Source organism: Mesoplodon densirostris, chromosome 2, assembly GCF_025265405.1.
Source record: "Mesoplodon densirostris isolate mMesDen1 chromosome 2, mMesDen1 primary haplotype, whole genome shotgun sequence".
Lineage (NCBI taxonomy): Eukaryota > Metazoa > Chordata > Mammalia > Artiodactyla > Ziphiidae > Mesoplodon > Mesoplodon densirostris.
In genome coordinates, this window is record NC_082662.1 from 118,416,414 (window position 1) to 118,428,659 (window position 12,246).

A 12,246-nucleotide genomic window follows, 5' to 3' on the forward strand; every position below is an offset into this window, starting at 1 on the left:
TTCATATAAGATTTTTCTGAGCATGTTAATGTTCTTTTATTATGAAGGAATAGTAGCTGAACACTGATCTTACTAGCACAATGGAACTCAGCAAGGAATAGGGTAACCTACACAATAAACATTCACTTTAAGCTTTTCTTCTTGGCTTAGTTTTACCCAATGTCTGTCTTGAGAGTGTTTTTAAATGGTTTTCTCTGGCTTGTGTGCATTTTCTCCTTGTGACCTTCTTCTATCAACCTACCTTTATCTCTGAAGAAGATCAAACCCTATGTCTATTATTGATTTTATTCACTTAATTAGAAATTTAACATATCTTTTTTTTAATAGACTTTATTTTTTGTAACAGTGTTAGATTTATGGAAAAATTGACAGCATAGTACAGAGAGTTCCCATACACCACACACCCGGTTTCCTCTATTAGTAACACCTTACATGAGTATAACATTATCTTTTTAACCATTTAACTTATTTAGTAGAAATGCTAATGTTTTTGTTAGTGCTCTGGTTATAGTTTTGCATGATCTAACACAATGTTTTTTTCCCCAAAAGACTTGTTATTTTTAGTATGTTTTTTTCAGAATGCAAGGACTTTTTAAAATCAATGCATCTGATGTTATAGCAAAAACACCTGTGTCATGTTCAAGAACTGTTGAGTTGAATGAGTGAAAATAATTTCTCCCTTTTTGCCTATTCAAGGACTTAACTCTTTTAAATATTTAACCTTGTCTTCCCTCATTTTCTGTCTCTGTTTACTACATTATTCCTATCTGCTAACAAATATGATCTAGCATAAAATATAAACCCTCTCTTGACCCACATCTTCCTATATTACCATCCCACCTCAAAACTCAGAAAACTGTCTACACATGCTACCTCTACTTTCTCACTTCCTATTTACTTTTCTACCTACTTCAAGCTGACTTCCACACATACTAATCCACTGAAACTGCCATTGCTAAGGTCCCCAACAGTTCCGTATTGCTAAGTCCAAAGAATAATTTTATTCTCTTATCTTACTTCACCTCTCAGTAAGATTCAATATAATCAACCATTTCCACTAGAATCATACTATCTTTTCAGCTTCAGTGACACAACTCCCTGAGATTCCTCCTACATTACTGGCTGTTTCCTCTAGTCTCTTTTCTAGATCTTCCCCTTCTACCCATCCTCTAAATATTGGAATTCCTTATGGCTCTGTCATGAGACCTTCTCTGTTTTCTAGCTGCTCTTCCTCTCTCTTTAGCTGACCTCATCTTATTCTAGTGGCTTTAAACATATGCCAATGACTTACAAATTTATGTTTCTTGTCCAGACATTTCTTCTGGTCTCCCAACTCTTGTATCTGCCCATTTAGCATAAACACTTAGATATCACAAAGACACTTCAAACTACAACATCTCCAAACTAAATACTTGATTTTCCTTCCTAAATCTGGAACTTCCTCAGACCTTCCCATGTAATAAATGGTATCACCACCTACCCAGTGATTAGAGCCAGAAACTTAGGAATCATATTTCATGTTTTCCTCACCCTCTAATCTATCAGCAAGTCCTGATAATACTATCTCCAATATACATCTCAAACCTATCAACTTGTCTTTATTTCCACTGCTCCTTCTCTAGGCCAATCTGTCATTGCATTTTACTGTCTCCTAACCATCTCCCAATAGCCACTCAAAAAATATTTATCACACGTAGCTACAGTGTGAATATGTATGTATGTGTGTATATATACATATACATGAAAACCCATCAAACCATTTAAAGCAAGGAAATGCATAAGCATTTGTGTATGTGTGTATGTATACACGTATGTGTCTGTGTGTTCCCTTGCTTAAAACAGTTTGGAGGCTTTTCATTACCCTTCAAGTAAAATCCTGACACTTTACCTTGTTTTACTAGGCCCTCGCCAACTGGCCCCTATATACATATCTAATCTCATTTTATGCCATAGTCTCCCTTTGTTCCCTACTGTGCTTCAGTTCTACTTTTCTTCTCTTAATTCCTAGTGTCCTCTAAAGTCTTTCTTGTTATGGGGACTTTGAATTTCCCACTGCTTGAAATAGTCTTACTCCAGCTTTTTCTTGGTCTCTTCTATCTCATGCTTTAAGTCACTTTTGTTGAAAGGCCTTCCTTAACCATCCTATCTAAAATGTTACTCTTGTGATTCTGTATAGCAAAATTATTTACTTTTTGTAAACTTTATTTGTTTACTTGTTTATTGTCTATCTTCTCCAACAGAAACTTTACTCTATAAGGGAAAAGAGCTTGTCTATCTAATTCTCTTTTGTATTATTAGCAAATAACAGAATGCTTAACCATAAATATTTGTTGAACAAATAAAGAAGTGAATGTATATGATGACTAATGTTCTTGTGCTAAAACAAAATTGTTTTGTGTTGGGTTTAATGGTTGAATGATCAACTCTCAACTCTGTATCTATATTTAAGTCATTCCTATATTTGGCCATAATAATTCAAGTTCAGGGATTGCCTGTTTGGAAAAGTATATTGTAAAAATGATATTAATAGACTTCAAGACTTAAGTTTGTTCACTCTGAGAAATCAGGGCATATAATTAACCAAAACTCTACCAGCAATCTATGTTCAAATGCTGACTGTAATGAGGTGGGCTTTGATAATTCTATGTAGTTCTCTTTTTCTCTTAAATATAAGATTAGCACTCCGACATTACTGAAAATATATAGTAAATTGGTATAAATCCAAGTTAGAAATTGGAAATATTAAAATTATTTATTTCATATTTACCATTATACTTTCCTTCTAATTAACTGTTGCCCCATGTGTCTTATGAAGAGAGGATTTTCTTCATGTGTATTTCTGTGATGTGACTATGGTATTAGCTGTGATAAAGAGGACTGTTTTGTGTTCTGCAGCCTATTCTGTTGTGGGCCTTATGTTGATTCACTCTTCTCTCCACTTTTCTCTAATTGAACCCATTTTCATGGGTACAGCATGAATTAATTTGAGAGTCACTTGATGTAGTTTTAAATTGTAAAAAAAAAAAATAGTGTAAACGTAGGTCCTGAAATCAAGTAACAATTTCTGGTTATGAAACGGTCATGTGGATGATCCATAACATAGTTATATTAATTTGATTAGATTGTCAGTAATGAAAAATGTACATATTTTCTTGTTTAAAAAAATTTCAAATCTCTGATTGTGAGAAACACTGGCCTATAGGAATGGTCACTAGAAGGTACTAAATTTTCTGACATTGCACCTATTTCCAGTATTTAGTCCAATGTTCACATCACATGTTAGACTATACATTTTAATTTTTGGTCAGACACTCAATGTTCATATGTTTTCTTGAACTTCTATGATAATCTTGCTTGTTTTGAAGGAAAGGAGAAGCTCACTGGGAACTGTCTATGTTTAAGTCCCCTATTTCACCTTCTGGCCCTTTTCTCTTCTTCAAAATCTAGACCAGTGGTATTCAAATCCTACCAGACCCCATTTTATGGTCTATATTTTCTAACACTTTCTTTGCTATGCTGATAAGAAATTATGAACTCACCTAGCAGAGTTGGAGTTATGGTGAAGCTAACGAAAGTTAAACTTCATGACCCCTCTTTTGCATGGGCCCCTCCAAGATCCTGGAAGAGGTCATATATTTTTATAAAATTTGCAAAAGTAAGATATTTTAGCCACGTTTGGATAAGACCACTGTCTTTTCCCCATCAGACTTCCCTCTGTCATGCTTCCTTTTTAACTGGCAGCATGAGAGTAGCTGCAGAAAGATTTTGGGATCCAGCCAAGATGAACTTGAGTTAAGGATTTGTTTAGTTCTGGTTTAGTGTAATAGATGTACAGGTTCACAGTCACTTCCAGGTATGGGAAGGTATTGCAAGTCACCCTGGTGTAGAAATGGCTTCCAAGAAAATGCCACCAAGAGCCAGCTTTCCTGACTTTAGGACACAAAGATGGAGGGGCAAAGGTCACACTGAAGCATGAATGTATCCCCCAGTACTCAGCACTGGAAATTTGTGGGCAGTGAAGGAAGACAAGGTTGAAATATCTGGAGTCAGTTCTCCTGGGTTCTTCCCATGTATACACGATATTAAACTTTTATCTGATTTTCTCCTGTTAATTTGTCTCATGTCAATTTAATTCTTACACCAGCCTGAAGAATCTAGAAAGGTAGAGGAAAGTTTTTTCCTTCCCAACATTCTATAAAAAGTGATATTACAATATAACTGTCTAATGAAGAAGAGATCAGTGTATGTAGTAAAGATATATAGGAAAAGAAAATTATTTCTGGATTTTATACTGTTCATGTCATTTTCCAGCTTTTACATTTTACAGTTTGTTGTAGTTTGTTTTCTTTTTCTAAATAAGTCGTCATTCTAATACCTAATATTGTATTCATAATTTTCTATTCAACTTTTTAAGGAAGACACCCCAAATTGCGGAATTTTCAGGCACCTGAAACTGGATTCATCACTCCTAACTACACACACGTATAGATTTTAAAATCAGTATAGGGGCTTCCCTGGTGGTGCAGTGTTGAGAGTCCACCTGCCGATGCAGGGGACACGGGTTCGTGCCCTGGTCTGGGAGGATCCCACATACCACAGAGCAGCTGGGCCCATGAGCCATGGCTGCTGAGCCTGCGCATCCAGAGCCTGTGCTCTACAATGGGAGAGGCTGCAGCAGTGAGAGGCCCGCGTACCGAAAAAAAAAAAAATCAATATAATTCCTAGTCTTAATATAAAAAAGAAATAAAATGAATTGACTTTATAGTAAGAAAATATATCCATGATGAATATGACAGCTATAAATGTAGCCTAACATGATAGTGAGCTATTGATACTGATACCAAGGCTCTTACCCCAGAGTCATACCCCTGTCCCTCCCTCCAAGAAACCAATTACTCTTATCTAAGTTTCAGGAGGAAGCTGTAAAGAGAAAAACAAGAACTGGTTAGAACTAACTAGGCCCAAGATGGCAGAAGATTTGACTTCTAGTAGTCCTTAAGCCTCATTATATGCTCATATTAGTACATTAGCATATGCTAAATGATACACCCACAGGGGCCATGACAGTTGACAAATGCCATGACAGTTGACAATTGCCATGACAACAACTGGAAAAGCCCATACAAGGACTGAACAGGAGTGTTGCATCAGTTCCAGGTCCCAACCAAACCCCTGTGCTTGTATAACTCATGAATATTCCTCTCACTCTTTCCAATTTCCCCCCCTTTACCTCGACCCTCCTATATATTTGGTGTCTCTGCCAGAACTGGCTTGAAAAGTTGATTTGCAAAAAGTTCCTGCTTCTTCATTCTTTGGCCATTGAATAAAGTTTGTGTTGTTCCAGCCTCAGCATCAGTTTTCTTGTTGGCTGCACAAGTCCAAGCAGAAAAAGAACTTCCCTGGCTGAGACAAGGGGTCTTGGCCCAGACCAGGACCCTGCTGGGGTCTAGCTGACTAATTTGGTAACAATACAATGATCAGGAACAGTGTAGCTATTGGTGATCTGATTTTGGCAAACAGTGAAAAATTCAAGGATGCTGTTCCAGTAAAAGCAAATGTGAGCAGATAGGGTAGGGGTTCCCCAGAGAAAGAGAACTGGGCATGGCTTTCTTGACACAAGAGAAGCCATTTTTGGCCTTAGTCATCTTGTGAACTAAGCTTGGCCACAATGCTTGCCCATGAACAGATCTCAGTAATCAGGAAGTGAGGGAATGAAGAAACAAAGGAAACACAGTCAAGAAACAATAGTACAGCTATAAAACAGAGTCCTAGCTCCTCCTCAAGGGATATACATGACACTCTGATACAGTCTTTGAGTTCTGCAGGAACTAATGTCCCCACCAAGGTGGAGGATGGAATGATGATGTTGACCCTTGTGACTTCAATCAACTAAAGCTTGGACTTGACCTTGACCCCAATTCTATGCTGATTCTCCTCTGCTCGAGCCCCTTCATGAATATGCATGTACCCTTAGCTTATAACTTCCCAATTTTTGCTGTTCCGGGAGACACTGCTTTGGGAAATATCCACCGTGTTCTCCGTTTTGCTGCAAGTAATAATAAATCCTTCCTTCTCCCAATCTTTTGGCTTGGTTGTATCTTTTGGCTCAACATCCACCAAGAGGCAAACCCAGTTTTCAAGTAACACAAAGAATAATCTTCCACCAGTGTACACAATAGTTTCTTTCCTGTAAAATCCAGTATATATGAAAAAATGTAAAAATAATTTGCATTATTTGTCAGTCAGTCAGATGCAAGGCTCAAATAATTATAAAATATCTGGCTGGACATTCAAAAGCATTGCAAAGGCAGAACAAGTTCTTTATTATGCAAGCCTGTCCTGGGTATTACAGGACACTGGGCTGCCTTCTAAATGCTAAAAATGTATCCTGCACACCCATCACTGAGACAAGCAACAAGCAACTCCTCCCAGGTTCCAAAAGCTACTTACTAAAATGCAAATATCCTTGGCTGAGCTAAGACCTCTTGTCCTTATCTGCTAACAGCCTAAAAGGGATTCCTTTAAGAATCCCTTTAAGAGAAAGTTGTTTCAATTTTTAACTGTGTAATTTTGTAAGGAAGCATAAAATAAATCTAGCCTGCACCGCACATGGTTTGAGGGCTGACTCGGCAAGACTGGGGTTTCTCTGTCTAGAACCACACATGGGAATGATCTCAGGACCCCCACAGAGCAACTCGTCCCCTCCAGCCCCCCAGCCTGTGAGTGCAGATAGGGTCTGCTTGAAGCACAATTGCTCCTGTGTGATCTGGGCTGCACCCTCTGAGGACAGTTTTTGCCTTCTGGACCAGTAGCCTTTCCAATTATTTTTCCTATGGACAGGAGTCTCTTTCTCTGCTGCTCTCAAGTCCAAAGGCTGCTAACAAAATGATCATAATAACAGTAATAACAATCATATACAGCATTTACTATCTGCCAGCCTCTCTTCTAAATCTTTCACTATATTAACTCATTTAATACTCTCAACAAGTGCTGTTACTATCTCCATTTTACCAGAGAGGATGCTGAGTCACAGAAAGACTGAGTAACTTGATGAGAGCCACAAAGCCGATACGTGATCTTAGCTGAGAATCAAACTCCAACGCCCGCTCAGAGCCTGGACGTCTAATCAGTCTTACACTTAATCTCTTTAAAATATACCTGGATAATATTTTTTTTCTTTTAATTTTTAAAATTTAATATAATAGTCCAGCATTAAAAAAACAAAAAAATTTTAAACGCCATCATTTTCCCTAGGAATCTTCCTCAGCAGGCTTATAATTCTGTTCTCTCTAATCTGAAGGAAAGATCAGCTCACTTAACATCTGTTATCTGTTGGAAGGCAGGAAGGCAAGCCAGAGGCCCTCTGGGTCCCTTGGCTGGAACATAGTATTTATAAGGCAAAGGTCCCGGTCAATCTGCCTGAGTGCACCTTATGGTTCAGACTGTTTCCTAACTACAAGGCGCTGCAGAGAAGGTGAATAGCTGGTTTCACATCTCAAAGACAGGCAGCTTGATACCCCAGCTGCCCACAATATATTCTATAAAACAGTAGGAATTAGGCTCAGTCAGTGGTCCAGCCGGGAGGAATTTTATTTAGGAGACCTACTCAAGGATTTTCTCTGTATTTTATAGGTTTAGGGGATACCTCAGAATTGTATCACTAGTTAGGAAATCTTCTCCCAGTCTATTGTATTTTTATGTTCACTCAGTGCATGACCATGAACCTGACCCAGGCCATTTGACCTCTAGTCTTCCACTGACGACCTTTAATTGGTTATCTCGTAGACCTGTCTATAACCAATCTGTAGAATATTGTCTATAAGTAGTCTGTAAGATATTAGCTCTATCTATATCAATTTGTAATATCCAAATAGTATGATCACTTTTGAATTTGAGCTATAGCATATTTTGTTATTAAAAATCAGGTGTCAGGGGATTTCCCTGGTGGTCCAGTGGTTATGAATCTGCCTTCCAATGCAGGGGACGTGGGTTCGATCCGTGGTCGGGGAACTGAGATACCACATACCGCGGGGAAACTAAGGCCACATGCCACAACTAGAGAGAAGCCCACGTGCCACATCGAAAGGTCCTACGTGCCACAACTAAGACCCGAAGCAGCCAAAAATAAATAAATAAATATTTAAAAAAATAAAAATATAAAATAAAATAAAATCAGGTGTCAGAAGTATATTTTACAACTAGTCTACATTCAAATCCTTATTTCTGTGGAAAATTCCACCGATTCTCCCTTCCATGATAGATAGAAGTTAGTCTCTAAAAATAGAAGGGAAAGTATCAACCTTGGGATTATTTCCTGAAGTCTCATTTTTCTTTTTCTGGGGGAAGAAACTCTGTCCACACCTAAAGTTTTAGCTTGCATAACCCCTGTCTCCATCTCTTCCTGAGTGAATTTACTTTGGGAGTCCTAGGAGCTTCTATTTATTTCTTGATGACCCACCCAAAGCAGGTAACTATTCAAATCAAGACATTTTAAAAGTATTAAAGCCACTGACGTTATTGTGAAAATTCACCAGGCAGTCAGCACCAGCTATTCAGAGCTCTTTCCTGAGCAGACTCCTGTTCAAGGTGGTAGGAGCTGGTGTCCTCCTTGCCCTAAGAATCTAGAGTAAAAAGGCAAGAATCTGTCTCTCTTCTCTCTTCTTTTTTAGGTACATCAATGAAATATACATAACTAGTATGTCAACAGTGCTCATAGCATTGTGGCTGTGGATTGAAATGTCATTTCCAAAAACAAGAAAAAATCGTAGGACTGCATTTTCTACAATTTCTAGAGGTGGGATTAGATCAATGATTTTCCATTTGTGGGTAGGTTATGGATCCTTGGAATCCATGAAATTTTTGCATGGGGACTATGAACCCATGTCGACTTTAAGGACAATGTGTAGATTGGATGAATAAGGATACATATTATATAGAAGCGGTCATGAGTGTAGACTCTTCAGCCAGATTCCCATTGTAACTTTTCGACTTAGCAGTTGCATGTTCTTGGACAAGTCACTTAACCTCTCTGTGGTTTAGTTTCCTCATTCTTTAACCACATAACGTTGGTGGGAGGAGCCAAGTAGATAAGGCATGTTCCGTACTTAGCCTTGTACCCAGTCCTCTGAAAGAAATCAGTATTTATCGGGTACATACACACCGTGAGCAGAGAGCTGTTTTGCTGTTTCATCATTTCATATCCAATTTTATATCGACCTTGCCTGATATTGGAAAACACAGAGAGAAAAAAGCCAGTAGATTAGCTTTTCTTCTGCTTCCCAGTTTTGGAAGGCACAAAGGCTCAGACACACTATGGACTGATCCCTCCTTTGCCATCATGTCCCAAATCATCAAAGTTTCTGGCAAAAGCCTTTTACTCTGGACACCTCACAGTGGATAGGCCCTATAGTTCATGCATGTCCAACTGAGTTTCATTTCCCCACTGCTACAAGGTGAAGAATAGATTAAGGTTTCTGAGAACCAGTAACAGGTCAAAATTTGGGGATAGAGATGCTGTTTACGAGTGTTGAACACATGAGTACCCGGGTTCAAAGCTTGTAGTAAGAAGTGAGGTTAAGACACAATCTATTGATCCCAGTGAGCACATGTTCCTGACATTGACAGGCAGGATACAAGAATCAACAGCACATTCCACCCAGAGAGTGGATATAAAATTTGGAGAACTTTTTCTTTTTTTTTTTTTAATAAGATAAAGGATGTGTGGAATTCAACTGGTACATCAACCAGTTATGGCAGAGTGGAGTAGAACTATGGTTTAATCTTAAGTGTTGTCCTTTCTGAATTCTCATTTTGTTCCTTTGGGTACCTGGGCTTGTACACTATGGGAATTATGGTATAGTTTATTTTTTCTGAGGTTGATGTTGTTGATTTTGTTGTTGTTGTTGTTGTTGTTGTAGAGGTTGATGAATGCATGGCTTGTTTTGTTTTTTGAGCTTTAATGAACTACTTTTGTTGAATCTGCTGATGTTTGCCATTACTGATACCAAAATACTACCTTCATTTCACTGCTGGACACTGAAGCAAAAAAGTCTTTAGGATGGTGGAGGAAATGAAAGTAGTGTCTCAACTCTAAAGTTTATACTCTCCAAACTAGGAAATAGTATGTCTTAATGAATTTCAGTCTACCTCCCATTCAAGCAGGGAATAAATGAAGGAGGAAGGTTTAAAATAGATTATTTGAGTCACAGTAAAGTGATCATCTCTGAAGGACAATTTTATTGTAGAATTGCTGTCCTAGGGAAAAAGAATATCTGATAACTCCCCTGGACAAACTCAACAAAGTGGTGAAATAGCTTCTGTATTTTTCTCTTCCAGGATCTTGATATATTCAAATACGTATTGCCCTCTGACAGGGCCTCAAAAATTGCATATTCCCTATTTCTTTCTCCTCCCCCCTCCCCCCCCCACACCGGCAAACAACTTTTTCCATTCTCTTCTCTCTTATCATGCTCCCTTCTTCGTGACTATGGAGAGGAGTGAGATTGCTTACATAAATTATACTGGCGTTAAGATATTGGTTATCAAGTCAAGCATCCTGTGTTTTTGTTGATTGCCTTAACCCTGTTGAAATGCATATTTCTCCTGAGTCTTTAATAAATAATAGTAATAAAGGAGGGCAAGGTAGATTTACTGAGCAACTTTTACATACCAGATGCTGTGTAATGTACTTTACACATTTATTATCTTATTAAACCTCATAATAAAGACATGACCTGGATACCATTATTGTCCTTATTTTACAGGTAAACCTTAATCACATAAATACTAGGAGTATTTGAATTCAGATCTTTAAATACTTATACTTTCTAAAATAAATTGCTGCTTTTTTTAAAGATCTGTCACTAAAACATCGCATGACCTGGGAGCAGTCACAATCTTTCTTATATGAAACTTTCTATTTATGAATCTGTAGCCCCATATTTTCTAATTTCATAGAAGCTGGAAGCTTTGGTTAGATCTTTACATGCAGTGACTTTATGTTTAATTCATTAGACTTAATTCAAGAGTCTGTGAGGAAAAGCATGGCATGATAGAATGGGACCTTGCTTACTTTGTACTGCCTCTGCCTACTTCAGAGTTTTGACAAGGATCAAATAATAATACGCCATATGAAAAAGCTTTGTAAAGGGCAAACCATTGTAGATATTTATGAGGTTATTATCTCCAGTATCACTATCAATACCAAATCCTGGAAGAATGTGACCAACTCTGACCTAGATCTAAAAAAGAGAAGAATTAGGCAAAGGGGTCCTGGAGGGAGGAGAACAGTTGCGGATTTCTAGGAGAAAGGGTGATCTTGATGGAGATTAGAAAGATAAAAAGGGAAAAATGGTGGGAAATAAAATAAAATAAATTATATGACCAAGATCCCTGTAAGTTAAGGCTTAACATCTGCTTTCCTGTGTTGTGAGCCCCATCAGGACCCCATGGGAGAGAAGGAATCTCTGAAAATATCTCTAATTTGGCTGGTTGGATAGTGATCATCAGGGAAGCAGATGAAAATTTGTGGCTTTGTGAACTAATGGATCAGCAGAAAATTAGGTAACAAGAGGGTTGGTAGCTCTGCAGAACCACAACAGAATTTCAGCAACTGCTGGCCATACTTGGAGACATGCATAAACAACATATCATCATGATTAAGAGTTTTACTCTGGGGTTAGATTTTTAAAATATTGAGTCCCAAATTAGCCATTTACTAGGGAATACACTAAGACAAGCTACTTCACCTCTCTAAATTCCAATTTTCTTATCTATAAAATGTCGATAACGATGGTACCTCCTTCATAGGGTTATTGTGAGAAATGAATGAAACACAAGATGTATTTATCATACTGCTGGCATATATTAGGTGCTGAATAGTTACCTGTTGTTTTATTCTGCTCTCCCTGGCACCCCACTTTGCTAAGTTGCAAATGACATAGCTGTACATTGACAGACAGTTTAAGAAAGCTCTGTGCCTGTGTGCCTAGCTCTATGCCTCTTTACCACTAGATTCCAGACGTGTACACGGAGGTGGGATGGAGAGTGCAGTATGGGGGTAAATACAAAATTGCCCTATTAGGCACCACCCTGAATATTATCTCCACAGAAGGAAGCAAACCTAGGTGCAGCTGATGAGTTAATGAGATATGAAACAGAGAACATTTCCTTCTCCTTTTAAGTTTCAAGCTTACTCTAAGGCCCTAGGTCACTCCAGGCCAGTTGGCACTGGCAGCCACAGAGGAA